The sequence below is a fragment of the Cydia strobilella genome, chromosome 14 (genome assembly GCF_947568885.1).
Source record: "Cydia strobilella chromosome 14, ilCydStro3.1, whole genome shotgun sequence".
In the NCBI taxonomy this organism is placed as follows: Eukaryota; Metazoa; Arthropoda; class Insecta; order Lepidoptera; family Tortricidae; genus Cydia; species Cydia strobilella.
Genome location: NC_086054.1, coordinates 1,938,818 through 1,955,810, shown reverse-complemented (window position 1 = coordinate 1,955,810; position 16,993 = coordinate 1,938,818). Strand labels below are relative to the sequence as shown.

The window sequence follows — 16,993 nt, the reverse complement described above, 5'->3', positions numbered from 1 at the left end:
CACCAGGCTGTATCTCATGAACCGTGATAGCTAGCTAGTTGAAATTTTCACAGATGATGTATTTCTGTTGCCGCTATAACACTTGGCCGACTCGCACGCGGTTTTTTTTTGAAAAAAACATCGATATTTCAAAAAAATCGTGAATTAAATAAAGCTAGAGTTTTGAATGATTCACGGTTAGTTTCACTATACTTATATATTGACTGGGATATATTCAGTCACCCGTGAACATGATGCATGTCCTCCTCCTTGCGTCGTATTCCTCAGTATTGAGGGTCGTGACCTCCCTTTTGTATCACTTTCTCTCTTACGATGACTTCACGGCGTCAAAATGGCGGTGTGGAGAGCCATGTGGACTGTGGAGTCAAGAGCGGTGCGGATCTGGTCAGACCAACGCATTGGACTGCGTCCCCTTCTAGGCCTTTTCCCTTCCACTTTGCCGGTCACAAAAAGCTTTTCGAGGTTGCCACCGTCTTTTCTTGCAATGTGACCGAAGTATTCAAGGACTCTGCGTAGACATTCGGATGACAGCCGCGACGAGATTCTGAGTTCACGCAATATGATGCATGTAACTGCGTCGAAATATCGGGAGCTCATAAATAATACAAAAGGTAATCACGGTCTATATCCCGGTCAATATAAGTCTAGTAAATAAAGTTATACTACTTGCCAGTTTAGCTTGCAAATCTTGCTATTTAATTCTGGATACCAGTTATATTTGTGAACAAAGTGAAAGTCCACAAAGAGCCGACCCAGGACCGAGCTGCCTAGAGACGCATGATACGGAGGACCGACCCCAAATAAAGTGGGAACGGGCCAGGCAAAGAAGAAGACCAGGGGCCCGTTTATCAAAACCTTGTATAATAGCTTGTGATACAAGTGGAAGTCCCTTTTTGACAGCTTTTGTTAGAAAGGGACTTCCACTTGTATTATAAGCTACAAGCTTTTGATAAACGGGCCCCAGTTTTATTTGTGAATGTCATATTATGTACATATTTATGAATCATTTCATAAAACCTTGTAATAAGACCATGTGACTAAAAATTTGCGTCCGACTGAAGTTCCGGTTTTGGCTTCTGTTTCGGCAGGTTTCGACATAAGAAATCATGTTTCGGCCGAAGATAAGGTTTCGAAAACTGCCAAATTTATCGGCCACGCCGTAACTGTATTTCGGTCGAAACTAGAGCAAAACAGAACCTTCGGTTTCAGTTTTGGTTTAGACAAAAATCCGGTTTCGGTCAGACACTACTGTTATTCTCAATTTGCTTTAATCGCGCTCTTCTTTTAACTATTTGGGGTCACATGTGTATCGGTAACATTTCGATTATTAGGTAATAATGACGATTACATGATGCATAGAATTAATTATTTCGGTTAATAATGTAGGGATGTCAAATAATATTATGTATTAATTTTGCATCGTCCTACAAACCCACGAATCAATCAAAATCATTACAAAATCTGCTTAGAATCGAAATCTTTCTTCCTAAACCCTTGCGTACAAATATTAACTCAGTTACTTACGACATAGAGTTCAAATTCATATGTAAACTTCATGCCACTTAGGCTGTTTAACGGTAAAGCAACGCTAATACGTAACATCATAAAATGGGAATAAATTACCTAAGTATCTCGTTATAATACAAGCATGGAATTTAAATCAAAATGTTATACGCCTTTAAAGATATGGATTTAGAACATAGAGGTTAAGTGTTTAAATGTATTTTTAGGGTTCCGTAAAAGGGTAAAAACGGGACCCTATTACTAAGACTACTGTCCGTCTATCCGTCTGTCTGTCACCAGGCTGTATCTCATGAACCGTGATAGCTAGACAGTTGAAATTTTCACAGATGATGTATTTCTGTTGCCGCTATAACAACTAAATGAAATAAATATTTAAGTGGGGCTCCCATACAACAAACGTGATTTATCTGCGTTTTTTGCGTAATGGTACGGAACACTTCGTACCATTACGCAAAACCCAGTACCGACTCGCACTTGGCCGATTTTTATGCGAATGCGACATTAAACAGCAGGTGCCAGACATGATTACGCTTTAAACTGCCTTATTATTAATTGTATTATCATAAATGACGTACGATGATCAGCACTCAAAAATAAACTCAAAGGATCTAAAGGGTCAGGTCAGCAATATGCATTGCATATGAGAGATATGGGGGCCTAGCTAAGAAGACAATCGTTCGCAGAAAAACGAAACGCTACGCAATAATATGGTTCACTGGTAGAGAATGCTTTTTGGCATTAACTCCGCCATTTGTACATAATTGTATATGGTTGTGCAATAAAGTTTAAATAAATAAATAATATGGAAGAGTGATAGAGAAAAAATACGTAGCGTTATGTTTTGTTATCTGCAAACGATTATCATCTAGGCTTAGGCCTCTTGTCCACGGCACGGTTTGACCGCGGCACAGAATAAGTACTAGTATTAATGATCATACAGCATACTATCTATATCCATTCGGATAGCCAGGCGGCACTCTTAGCCCTAACCTCTGATGTCACCACATCGAGGCTGGTTGAGAACTGCAGGCAATTATTGAACAACCTTGGAGCCAGGAACAAGGTTGTTCAACATGCGGGTATCGTTGGAAACGAAAAGGCCGACGAACTCGCGCGAGCAGGGGCTAAGGGGAAGAACTACAGTCCTGAGCCGTTTTGTGGGATTCCCAGAAGCCTAACGCGGCTCACCCTAAAGACCTACTGTCACTACAAAACCATTCAACTCTGGAGGGAGAAACCAGGGTTGAACCATTCCAAAGCGCTTATCAAGGCCTTCAGCAAAAAGGCGTCTTCGAGCGCCTTGGCGCTGCCTAGGAACCAACTGCGCAACTTGGTCAGGGTGCTTACCGGGCACTGCGGCCTAAATAAGCACATGCACACTATGGGGAAACGTGACATGGGGCGGTGCAGACTCTGTATGGAGGCAGAGGAGACGCCCCTACACATCCTCACAGAGTGCCGCTGCCTAATGCGCACTCGTGACTTGATCCTGGGTGGACATATATTGCGCCCGGAGGAGTTAAAGTCTCTCGAAACCAAAAAGATCCTGCAGCTGTTTGAAGTTGCAGGTTTGGATCGAGAGTTGTAGTAGGTGGCGATCACAATAGATCAGAGATGGTCGCAGTGATACATAGGCTCTGGAGCCTTACATAGCCCCTAGAAAAAGAAGAAGAAAGAAATGATCATACAGAACGGCCACGCACCGCCCCGCCGCGACTCGAATTACCTCGCCCCGCGACACCAGATTGACGGCCCTTTGCCGGCCGCTCAGTACTATTTTTCAGCAACTTACTCACACTACGACGCATGACGCGTGTACAGACGTGCCGTTCACACATAAAAACGCAAGTGATTTTTGATGTAAGTGTCCGCCCTGTGACCACCGGTGTAAGCGGCGCCGTGGTCAAATATCAACCGGTTATCGTGGTCGCCACTATTGGTGATACAAACTGTATCGGTATGTAGGGTACTTACCCGCTAGTTCAGGGGTTTGTTTCGCCCCCAGTTGCCATGGCGACGGCCTCGGCGCGACCTGCAAATAAAAAGTACCGTTAATTATCTAAAGCCGAAAAACAGCCCAAACATACAATCGATAACAACACCCTTTGACCATCGAAATGCATTGGACCTTATTATCATTGCGATAAGGTACAAAAATCGTCAATTGTGACGTTTTCAACTAAAAGGTGCCACATTGTCGCTTGTCGATAAGGTTGATTTCGAATTAAAGCTATATGGAAATAGCGCCTTATTGACAACCGACAATAAGTACCCTTTTGGTCGAAAATGGCACAATTAACAGTATAAACGATGGTACACGTACTTTCTAACACGATTGATATATGGTTGTTGAAGTTACATCGATACTTCGGGGTAGGAGAAAAATGGGTGAAATTTTGGGAAAGACGCAAATGCCGTTTTCCCTATTAAATAAAGAAAGGGAAAACAAGAAAAGGAGTGACAATTTGATCCTTAATAATATGTTAGAAACTATCATATGAACCCAAGAACAGCTGCCAGACGCCTGCGACTAGTAAGGATAGTATAGCAAACTAAATGCGAAGTTTCGTTGTTCTCATTATTCTGAAACATTTTTCGATGCCAGCTCTAGCTCTGTCTATATATTTTATTTTACGTTGAAAATCGTTACAATTTAAAAAAACCGGACAAGTGCGAGTCGGACTCGCCCACCGAGGGTTCCGTACTTTTTAGTATATGTTGTTATAGCGGCAACAGAAATACATCATCTGTCAAAATTTCAACAGTGTAGCTATCACGGTTCATGCTTCGTACAGCCTGGTGACAGACAGACGGACAGACGGACAGACAGACAGACAGACAGACAGACAGACAGACAGACAGACGGACAGACGGATGGACAGTGGAGTCTTAGTAATAGGGTCCCGTTTTTACCCTTTGGGTACGGAACCCTAAAAAGAACTCTTTCTAAGTAAAACTCTAAGGTAGAAGAAGCGATTATCAACCCAGCAGCGGCCGCAGAAATTAAGAAAAATATCAACTTCAATTTTCCTTGTATTTTCATGGATAGTTTACTGCCTGCTGTAAAATTAAAAATCCTACAGTAAACACACCTACTTTGTAAACTGTAGCTCTAACTAATAAAACATATATGGCAGGTATATCCATTCATAATGATGAAAGGAACGTGAAAAGAGCATACCTGGGCCGCCCAGCAGGAAGACGCCCTATTGGACGCCCCAAGTATCGCTGGTGCGACATGGTGGAGGCGGATCTGCGCGAACTTCGAGTCACCAATTGGCGAGAGGTCGCACAGGACCGAGAAAAGTGGCGCTGTCTTGTGTCGGAGGCCAAGTCTCAGCTGTCGCTGAGCCAACGGAGTAAGTAGCAGGCATAGCAGGTGGCATCAAGCCTGAAGATGTCAGTCAGCACGGCCCTCCACGAGGCAGAAGACAGAAACCGATGGAGAGAGACCATTTCGAAACTTCTTCAAAGGAGTCACGATCCTCAGTAATGAGGGAACGACGGAGGAGGAGGGAGTGGGAGCTAATAAAACAGATGTTAAAATTAAATTACTTAAATTTTTTAATATAACTGATCGCAAAACATAAGTCAGTGCTATTTAAGCAATTGTTAATAGAAATTGTCTACATTCTAAATCAATTATACCACGAATGTTTGCAATTATACTCGTAACAGCAAATAGCGTATTCTAATTATTGCGAAATAATTTGAATTCTGTGAAATTCTTCAAAACAAAAGCAATGAAGTTCAGACTTGGGAATCATTTGTATAAGATTTAGAATAAATTTGACTTGTGATCTCAAGGGTCCTCCAATAGGGACAAGATTTCAAAGAAGTTTTGTGGTACCGTGATATTATGGATTTTGAAAGATAATAGGGTATTCGTCCTTGTACCAGACAAATATAGTTAAAATCGTATTTATAAAAAGGTCGGTTGAAAAGAAAGTCGTTGAATAGACATTTTATATTGACATTTTATGTCTATTCTATTCTATTTGTCTATTTTGTAAGGTCTGAACTCAAGAGCTTACAACGTAGGAATATTTATCAGTTATAACATTTAGCACTAGTCACTACGAATAAAATATCCAACGATCTAATCTAATAGTAGGAGATACATTATATATGGTCGACCTTCACCGAGAGTACCGAGACGTCTGACGGATGAAACTAATATTTTATGAAAGAGAATATGTTCCTGAACATTAAATAAATAGGGTTGCCTAAGGAAATATTGTCAATGCTATTTTTAATGTTGGTGGACTATAATGAGCACCCAGGTGAGTTATTATCATATGAACTTGCAAACTTTTGAGCGGAACGGTCGTAGAGGTTTATTGATATAGAGTGTTTACCGCCAAAACTTTTTACAGAGGGCTTAATACATCTACCTTTTTGACAGTCCCCAAGTGCAAGACCAAATTAATCCCATATTTGTGACGTTTTCAACCAAAAGATACCACATTGTCGCTTGTCGATAAGGATGATTTCAAATTGAAGCTATATGGAAATAGCGCCTTATTGACAACCGACAATAAGTACCCTTTTAGATAAAAATCTCCGTGATAAGTTTTGCAAGGAGCATTTAAAAATAGTTTATTAATCAAAGTGACCTGATTTTATTTCTCTTGAGTGTATCATTTGTTTTGGCTGAAATTTCTTAAGATTTCTTAAGAAATAGGCGCAAAGGAATGCAGATGCCGAGCGAGCCTTTGATTCTCGCTCCAACGCTCGTGGGGAAACTAGGGCAGATTACGACAAAGACCCACGTGTCTTAGCATATGTGACGTTTTCAACTAAAAGGTACCACATTGTCGCTTGTCAATAAGGTTGATTTCGAATTGAAGCTATATGGAAATAGCGCCTTTTTGACAACCGACAATAAGTACCCTTTTGGTTGAAAATGGCACATATATGGACTTAAGGGGCTACCCGAGGTTTTCATTGACTTTTGACAAGTTTTGAATCGTATCTCCTACTTTTGCACAACAGACAGAATTAGACAAACTGATACCGGTTCTTTAATTTTTTATGACCATTTTTGTCTACCGGATTTTGGAGATGAATACTTATTTTTATTTTTTTTTACTAGCCTAATTAAGTGTCCCACTGCTGGGCAAAGGCCTCCCCTCGTTTCCTCCACTCGACCCTGTCCTTTGTAGTGTCCCGCCAATCCGGATAAAATGCGTCTAAGTCGTCCCGCCATCTCCTTTTCGGTCTGCCTGCACCCCGGCCAGCACCATCTATGGTGTTCCGTGGGTCCCACTCGGTAACCATTTTGGCCCACCTTTCAGGGTGCATGCGGCAGACATGCCCAGCCCAGTCCCACTTAAGCTTAGCGGTCTGGACACCTACATCTACAACTCGAGTTCTGGAGCGCAGTTCCGTGTTTCTGATTCTATCAGTTCTGCGAACACCTAGTATACTGCGCTCCATCGCTCGCTGGCAAACCTTGAGTTTGGACTTTAACGCCTCAGTTAATGACCATGTTTGAGCACCGTAGGTTAGGATAGGCAGGATACACATGTCGATGAGTTTGCGCTTGAGACACAGGGGAAGGTCGCCCTTCAATAGCGCCTTCATGGACCAGAAGCTCTTCTAGGCGTTGTCAATACGTCTATTGACCTCTATGGTTTGCCTGTTTTCGAAGGAGGCTATCTGGCCCAAGTAAATGTACTCATCAACATACTGTATATCCTGCCCATCTACCGTGACCCTGTGTTTTGCTCCATTGGTCATCAACTGAGTTTTCGCTCTGTTCATTGTGAGTACAACCTCCAGGCTCGCTGTGCTGAGATCTTGTAGCATGTGTTGTAGTTGAGATGCCGTGTGGGAGAAAAGGACGATGTCGTCGGCAAAACGCAGGTTAGTTATACTTATTTATTTATGGTTTTTTAAACATTGTCTTAAAGCACATTTTTCGTATCTCGATTGCTGTGAAAGATCTAACATGTACGAAATCTACATATTTCGTCTTTGACGTCTTTAAAAAATTGTCTAAGGTTTTAATTTTAAACTAATTAACACAAAAGTTATGGCCAGAAAACCAGTTTTTTGTCCTAAAATTGTTCAGCTTTGATGCGAAATATCTCGAAAACAATGAACTTTGAAGTAAATATGGATCGTATATGTCAGTGTCAAAAGTGACGTTTCTTCAAACAAAAATGTCACTTTTGACATTATCTTTAGCAAATTATTGACTTGTCTTAAAGTTCAAATCAGGCTGTATGAAGTTGTGACAAAACGAGTATAAAATAATTGAATGCTGAATTTGAGATGAGTTCCGGCCATTGCGAGATATAGACGAGGAAATGATCCTTATTTATCAAGCTATTCTCAACTTTATTTCGATACAATAAGATTTAGAGTACACTGGGATTGATGAGAAAGGTATTAAAATTAATGTTAATTCTTCGTTATTAGAATTAGTACATTACGATACAAGTGCGAAAACATAGGGAATTCGCAACGAGTGGCAATTAATTAAAACACGACCGGCGAGTGTTTTAAAGTGATACGAGTTGTGAATTACCTATTATTCGCACATGTATGTATGTATTCGTACAACGCGGTTTACAGTTTCCTTTAATGTAAAAAACCCAGTAAGGTCACTTAAATGGCATTATTTGGTGTCGAAGGCAAAAATATCGATCCAGACAATGGCTCAAAAATATGTGAACACAACTTAATTGTCTAAGGTGTAAGAGCGTGCACATATTTTTGACACTTTGGGAATGTACATATATTTATGCCCTTGAATGTACACTAATACGTAAACAACGACATTTAACGTTACCGAAAAGCCTTAATATCACCCGTTCCACCGTTCCCTGCGCAGGGCACTGCCCTTTGCAAAGACGTCCTATTGAAATATGGGATTTTAGGGACCTGCGACCTTATTAGAAAGGTTGCAAGTAATTTGCTAGGATATCATCTATCTTCGTGTATGCTCGTACGTATTGTGCACAAATACTATCTCTGGAGGATTATTCTGATATATATGATGCCTATGCTAGAGCACAGTATAAGTAATAGTATTATCATACAGAACGGCCACGCACCGCCCCGCTCTGATTTAAATTACCTCGCCCCGCGACAGCAGATTGACGGCCGCTTGCCGCCCGCTCAGTCACAGGGCGGACACGCTATACATCAAAAATCGCTTGCGTTTCTATCAGAGATGGGCAAAATGTAATCGACTAACGATTAACGATTAAGATTACAAGAATTAGTTGCGACTGACGATTGAAAACGACGATCGATCAATCTTAGTTGTAAAGAGTGCAACTAATTTAGGATGAGGGTAGGCATAGAAACACGAGTACACATCAGCTGATAAAACTTTTATTTAAATTATTAAAAAGTAAATATTTTGGCCTTAAATCAAAATTAAATTAATGTTTAGTTGATACTTTTTACCTACCAGCAGTTCTCTTTGCTAATTTCACTTTTAATAAGGTTGACACTGTTTACTGTGTTAAGTCACTTTCACTGCACTTTAAACTGACAATGAAGTCCATCAAGCAGTCCGTGGAGGAGATGTCTGTGAGCTTCAACACAAGGATGGCGGAGTTCCAGGCACAAATAGATATGGCTACTCCGGGGAGTCCCACCGTCTCTTCTGTTGCTGCGCAGTTTGAGGCTTTCCGATCATTTATAATTAAAGCCTTGGAGACACTTCAGCAACAAGTGGAGTTCCTCAGCCATCAAGTTGACAGCCTGGAGATGCGGTCGAGGCGCAAGATTCTCCTCTTTCATGGTGTTGCTGAGGAAGATGGTGAGGATACTTCGGCAAGAGTCGTGGGATTGCTGAGGACCCATTTGAAGAGCGAGCTCACAACTGATGACATATCCCGGAGTCACCGTATGGGGCGTCCTCGTAAAAACCAGACCAGATGCGTGTTAGTGAAGTTTCGCGACATTTCTCATCGCAACGATGTGTGGTATAGCAAAACCGCCTTGAAAGGAACGGGCGTGATTGTGTCGGAGTTTTTGACTAAACCCCGGCACGACGTCTTCATGGCTGCCCGTGAACGTCTCGGTGTTCGTAACTGTTTTACGCGGGACGGCAGTGTCTACGTTCAAGTTAAGGAAGGGGAACGCCGCTGCGTGTCGTCACTCGCTGATCTCGACTCCATCAAGCCGGCGCCGGAGTCCCAACCCGCCGTTAGTACAGCGGCGGTACCAGGCCCGGCTGCTAACAAGCCAGACAAAAGGGTGAAGCGTCAGGGAGCTATTAAGCCCCGTGTTTGAGGAATAGTGTTATTAGTTGTCGAGTAAGTTTCCTGTTTCTACATTTCAATTTGACTCTTGTTTTTGGCCGTGTAATATCTTGTGCGAATTTCTCTTTTACCCTCTTCTTACGTTATTATTTTTTACAACTTTACACTTCTGTCGGTTCATATTTCACCTATCGTTATAAATTTCTTGTTCGCTTGGCACTGACAGTAGTGATAAATGTCACAAGTGACACTTGACATGTATCAGTGTTGCCACTTACTAAATTGCGTTTTGTTGTTACTTTAAAATTTGTATCATATAATATTCAGTTACTGCTGGCGGGTCGTTGGAAATAATTTTAGTGAATTTGTTAGTCTTAGTTATTTTTTATATTTATTATTTTATAATACTTATTTATTTTTATATATATTTATCCATAAATGGCAAACTTTAACGATTCTAGCGAAAATAGTGACTTTGTTTCTGCTTCCTCTGATTGTGATGATAGCTTTCATAGCCTCCCTCCCTCTCTTCATGACTTACTTGACCAACAACTTTCTGACGTTCCCAAAAACTTTAATGTCGTGCATATAAATGCCCAAAGTATTCCCGCCCACTTTAATGATTTTTTATTAACTTTTGAACTAAGTCGTATTGACGCCATTTTGATCTCCGAGTCTTGGCTCAAGCCTTGCCTCTCGTCTACCTCTTATTCGCTGCCCGGTTTTTGTTTAATCCGTAATGATCGCTCTGGCAGAGGAGGTGGGGGTGTTGCTATTTATCTCCGATCCCATATCCCGTATTCCATTTTAAGTATGTCTGCTCAATCCCCTTCTGTCACCGCGGAGTATTTATTTCTAGAGTTGAGCCTATCTCACTCTAAAGTTCTTTTAGGTGTTTTTTATTCTCCCTCCCTTCAAGTTAATTACTTTGCGTCTTTTGAAAAGCTTCTTGAGGATTGAATGCCATCATATACCCATCATATTATTATGGGGGATTTTAATACATGTATTCTAAAAAATGACTCTCGCTCCAAGTCTCTTAAATCCCTTGCTGAAGCCTGCAATATGTTCATTCTGCCTTCCGGTCCCACACATTTTTTTCCTAACTGTTCTCCGTCGCTTCTCGACCTTACCTTTGTCTCTTCTGTAGATCATGTTGCAAGGTATGACCAATTCTCTGCGGACGCCTTTTCATATCATCATCTGCTCTTTTTGTCTTATAAAATCCGTCCCCCTAAGGCCAAACCTAAAATACTCTTTCAGCGCAATTTTAGTCGGATGTGTGTTGAAAAGCTTCGTGAGGATGCCTCGAAGTTCGACTGGAGTGGGGTGTTGGAGGCTGCTTCAGTAGATGAGAAGGTATCGCTCTTTAACTCTGCTCTAACTCATCTCTACGATGTTCACGCCCCTATACGCCCGGTAAAAATTAAGCACCTTCCTGCTCCCTGGCTTACTGAGGACATTAGGTTACTAATAGCAAAAAAGAATTTGGCTAAATCTAGATTCAGGGGATACCCTACAGACAAAAATAAGGCTAAGTACCATGCTTTACGGAATCGTTGCAGTACAATGTGCCGAGATGCTCAGAGGCGACACATTCACAATTCCGTAGAAAATGGGAACCCCGCCAAAGTTTGGAAGTTCTTAAAGTCACTTGGAGTTGGGAAGCAACCTCAAAACTCAATCAGTGATAGCGTTGACCTCGACCAGCTTAACCTGCATTTTTCTTCTTCTGCCACTTTTTCTGGGTCAGTTAAGTTGGACACCCTTAACTTTCTTTCAAATATCCCAACTCCTGACTATCCCCCTTTCTCTCTTGCTCAATTTACTGACAGTGACGTTAAGAAGAACGTAATAGCCATCTCGTCTAATGCCGTTGGAGTCGATAATCTGAGCCGAAACATGATCCTTCCCCTCATTGACCTCATAGCTCCTATTATCACCTGTATCCTCAATAGCTCCATTTCTTCTAATGTTTTCCCGTCGCTTTGGAAAGATGCCGACGTCATTCCTTTGCCTAAAAAATCCAGTCCTTCCGCCTTCTCAGACTACCGTCCTATTTCCATTCTTCCTTTCCTCTCTAAAGTTCTAGAGCGTCTAGTACATCAGCAACTTACTTCTTTTTTGAACAGACACGCGCTCATGAACCCATACCAATCCGGATTCCGTACAGGCCACAGCACAACTACTGCTCTTGTAAAAATTACTGACGATATCCGGGCCGGTATGGATAATCGTAAGATCACGGTATTATCACTTCTGGATTTCAGTAATGCTTTCAACACGGTTGACTTTGACATCTTGTTAGGCATATTGCGTTCACTTAATGTATCTCCTGCGGTAGTTGACTGGTTTCACAGTTACTTAGTAGGGCGTCGGCAGCGTATAAAGGCGGATTCCTATCGATCTTCGTGGTGCAACACGCTTGCTGGTGTCCCACAGGGCGGCGTGTTGTCTCCTCTTCTTTTTTCTATCTTCATAAACTCTATCACTTCCAATATTTTGTCCTCCTACCACCTTTACGCTGACGACCTTCAAATCTACTCTCAGGGCTCTGTTACCGATCTATCACAGACTATCTGCGCCATGAACACTGACTTGGAGAGTATTTTAAATTGGAGTAAACGTTACGGTCTCAAGGTTAACCCTACTAAAACTCAGGTTATAGTCATAGGTAGCTCAAAGCTCACTGCCCGGATTGATTTAGGTTCTCTACCTGCCATTGTGTTTGACGATATTCAGATTCCCTACTCTCTCCAGGTAAAGAATCTCGGTGTCATGATGGACCAGAGTCTCTCTTGGGTACCTCAGGTGAATGAGGTTAGCAGGAAAATGTTTGCTGCAACTGCATCACTCCGCAGACTCCGTAATTTCTTGCCTTACGCCACTAAGATTGCGCTAGCTCAATCCCTCTTATTGCCCATATTAGATTATGCCGACATTTGCTATCTGGACCTTACGGAGGACCAGCTGAATAAGCTCGAGCGCCTCCAGAATCTCGGTATAAGGTTTATATTTGGTCTGCGCAAATTTGACCATGTGTCACAGTTCCGTTCTCAGCTCAAGTGGCTTCCTATTCGTCTTCGCCGTGATTCTCATGTTCTCGCCCTTCTCTATGGCATTCTCTTTAACCCCGCTACACCACCTTATCTCAAAGAGCGTTTCAAGTATCTCTCTTCTATCAGATGTTCTCAGACTCATATTCTTGCTTCTCCCTCATCTACTTCTAAATTTTATAATAGCTCTTTTACCTTCCGGGCTGTTCGGCTGTGGAATGCTTTACCAGTAGAATTAAGATTAGCTAAATCTCTCCCCATATTCAAAAATCAGCTAAAACTATACTTTCTATCTCTGCCTTAAGTTGCCATTTTATATATTGTATATATGCTTGTATAAATATATATTATATATATATATATTGTATTGTATATTTATTTGTGTGTTAGGTTTCGTTTTAATACTTATATGTATAAGTAGTAATTGTAGTATGTGTGTTTGTGTTTAATAGTCTCCATATTTAGCTCTTTGCACTACCTGTTGACTTTTGTATGAGTTCTACATTTCCTGCTACCCAAAGGTTGTCTGGAAGAGATCGCTTTTTAGCGATAAGACCGCCTGTTGTTACCTGGTTCTATTTTTTCTTTAAATATTTCTTTGTAGTTTTACATGTATGTAAAATGTATAATTTTGGTGCAATAAAGAATATTTACTTACTTACTTACTTACTAATTTAGTTGCAACTAAATTAGTTGCCGATTGATTTCGGACAACTAAATTTTGTAATCGACTAATTAGTTAGACTATTTTCTCGCGACTAATGTTAGAAGCAAATTGAATAGAATACCTCGGTATGGCTATGTTGACAGACTGATTAGGACATCTTAACGGATGTTTAAAAATAAAATAGTCATGTATTACTTACGATATTTTGACCGTTTCTAAGGAGTGAGATCTGTTCTCACTATTATTTTGCTACTAAAGTAGTGCATCTGTCTGAAATTGGATTAAATTTCTCTTATCTAAGGGTAAATAAGAACTGGGTACTTTGTGCATTAGTAAAATAACACTTAAAAAAACACAATTATATAAATCAAACTTTGTATATTAAATATAAAAGCAACCATGATATGTATTTAGTTAAACTATATGAGGTTAGTCTTGCAATCGTAAAAATAATAATTAAAAGCAAAAATTATCAACAACTCAACGTTGTTTATACAATAACATGTTCATATGTGATAAGATAAAACATTAAAAAACACAGTTATAATAAATCAAACTTTGTAGGTATGAAACATTCAAAGCAAAAGATATCAAAAAAATCAACGCTGTTTATACAGTAAGATGTTTATATGTGATAAGATAAAACATTAAAAAACACAGTTATAATAAATCAAACTTTGTATATGAAACAAGCGGCTGATCGACCAATTCGCTACCGGTCCAATATATTGGCAATAGCGGTAATAAATAAAATATGTATGTTGATTGATATATTTGAATGTAGAATGACGCAAGGAAAATGTACCATAGTTAACGCTGAGAGTTCTTTACAAAGAGGTTTAAATATTTTTAATGACCACACGTTGAAAACAAAATAGACCGCGTAGATAATAAACAACATGCAGATGTGTCATTCAATAGAACGTGTTATTTTTAGAAGATGCGTCGGCACTTGCACCAAAATGCAACAAACAACTTCCAGGCCAGGTAAGTAGGATTATCCCATTGTTTTGTCACCGCGTGACACTAAAAAGAGTTTTACTATTGTCAGAGACAGCAAAATATTGATAGTTTCTATGTCTAAGATTTACTCAGTATCGTATAATTCAAAGTATTAATAATGCACCAACCTACTTTATTGTTTGCCATTTGTAAACAATGCAGTTTTTCGCTATTTGTTGTTATTACCAATATATCGTTATAATAATATTATGGCATTATTTGCATTGTCATTCAAGCATTTCAAATTAAACGTGTATACATAATTTTAGCTCAATCGGATGAAGATATCTGCTTCAAAATAAGTCGCAAAATTCTACCCAAACTAACATAGTTACAACATACGAGTACCTCCGTATGTTACATACATACGTACTTGTAGTTACATATTGCAAGATAAAAAATGCAAAAACGGGCGACTACGTAGTTTTAATATAGATTTAATCGTGAAATTTAGTCGATTGAAACTAAAACTAATTTAGTTGTTAGTCGAACATTCTCACAACTAATTTAATCGCAACTAAATTAATCGCGATTAAAAAATGACGATTGATATTTTTAATCGATTGATTAGTTAACTAAAAGATTAATCGATTAATGCCCATCTCTGGTTTCTACTATGTGTGAACGGCACGTCTGTACACGCGTCATGCGCCATTGTGTGAGTAACTTGCTTGCGTACTGAGCGGTCGGCAAACGGCGAATCGGGGCGGGGCGGTGCGTGGCCGTTCTGTATGATAATACTATTACTTATTCTGTGGCTCAGTACTATTTTTGAGCAACTTACTCGCACTATGACGCATGAGGCGTGTACAGACATGCCGTTCACACATAGAAACGCAACTGATTTTTGATGTATAGCGTGTCCGCCCTGTGGCTAGAGTATATATTACATGTGAGAGAGTGTGCGTGGTATATGGTGCACACTACAGTATGTACTAGGTAAAACAGCTCCATCAAGGTGACTTTCGGATTAAGATCAGCTACATTAGGTACAGTCGCCATCAGATATATCGGAGCGGCTAAGGCGCTCACAAATATCTGAACACGCCTCTATTGTCAAGGCGTTAGAGTGCGTGTTCAGATATTGTGAACACCTTGGCCGCTCCGATATATCTGATGGTGACTGTACTATTGCGTCGTTGCTGTTGCGAGAGCTTTTTTATTTTGTTTCAATAAAAAGGTGTACATAGTTACATTAGTTACATTGGAAATAATTAACTCGCCAAACTGAGAGGCCAGTTTGTTGGCGAGATCGCGCTCATACATTCTAACATTATGGTAGAAGAGCCGGCAGTAAAGTTTCGAACCAACGTGATACCGCGATGAGATGCACAATGGTTTCCCATAAAAGTGATGCTAAGTCCGAATTTGATAGTCTGCCACGGCGGAACTGGCCGAAAGTACAAAAAAGATAGCCACTTCCGGTGCGAAAAAGGGGGGGTCATTTAACCCATCTGATACTGCAATAATAGCTATGGCATCAGTTAGAAATTTACTGGTAGATACAGAAAAGCGAAATCTGCCAGTATGATTCCTGCCGGAAGTGCTTGGCATACGCTCTCAAAGGTGACCATCGGGACCCCTAAATTAACCCATCTGATACCAGCATGAAACCAATTCCAGTCGGTAGATATGAACCTTCTATTCAGGAATATATAAGTCTGCCAGGGCGTTTTCAGCCGAAACACCTTGACATACGAGATTTTGTGGCGCAACATCCGTGGTACCCGTATTTCGGAATTGTACATATTACGGACATTTCAAATACTGCAGGCTTATTAATTTATTACTCTATGCTTATATTTGTATATTATTACGTTATTAATAACATATATTTATAATAAATTAAGTTAAAATAAATTAAATAATGTGATTAATATAATTGATAGTCATTGAATTAGCTATATGAATCGTTTGTCTTTGTCTGTCATTTTGACTTATGTATTTGTAAGAAAAGGATAAAACATAATTTAACTAATTAAGGCTCGTAAAGTTTTACGAATAAGGGGGTATTAGTATTCATAACTAAATCAGGCTTGAAATGCGACATAAAATGATTTTTGGTGGTTTCTTTTACGCTTGAGGCGTTTTTTCATCTATTTGGTGTGTCTAATCACTATCTTATGTAGGGGAGAGAGGGGCAAGACGAGTAAGACGGGGTAGCGGCTTTATATGGCGACACGACTGACCAACCATCAGAATCCCGTTAGTGCATGACGATGCGTCGCCATCATGGCAATCAGTTCGCACAGTGACCGGCTAGACAAATGGTGTCGTTAATTATTTATTTGCAACAAAACTGTTTTTGCCATATTCCTTGTTATTTCTAGGGTTCCGTACCCAAAGGGTAAAAACGGGACCCTATAACTAAGACTCCGCTGTCTGTCTGTCTGTCTGTCTGTCTGTCCGTCTGTCACCAGCCTGTATCTCATCAACCGTGATAGCTAGACAGATGACATTTTCACAGATGATGTATTTCTGTTGCTGCTATAACAACAAACTATAACTAATTGTTTATA

At 40.2% G+C, this 16,993-nt stretch overlaps 1 protein-coding gene across 1 annotated transcript in view; it reads right to left on the bottom strand.

Annotated features, from left to right (window-relative positions):
• Positions 1-16,993, bottom strand: part of LOC134747017 (uncharacterized) — a 242,926-nt gene that overhangs the window by 91,254 nt on the left and 134,679 nt on the right. Inside the window, exon 2 of the mRNA XM_063681560.1 lies at positions 3,499-3,556. The gene's annotated coding sequence lies outside the window, so the exon portion shown is untranslated. The remainder of the gene's footprint in view (positions 1-3,498; positions 3,557-16,993) is intronic.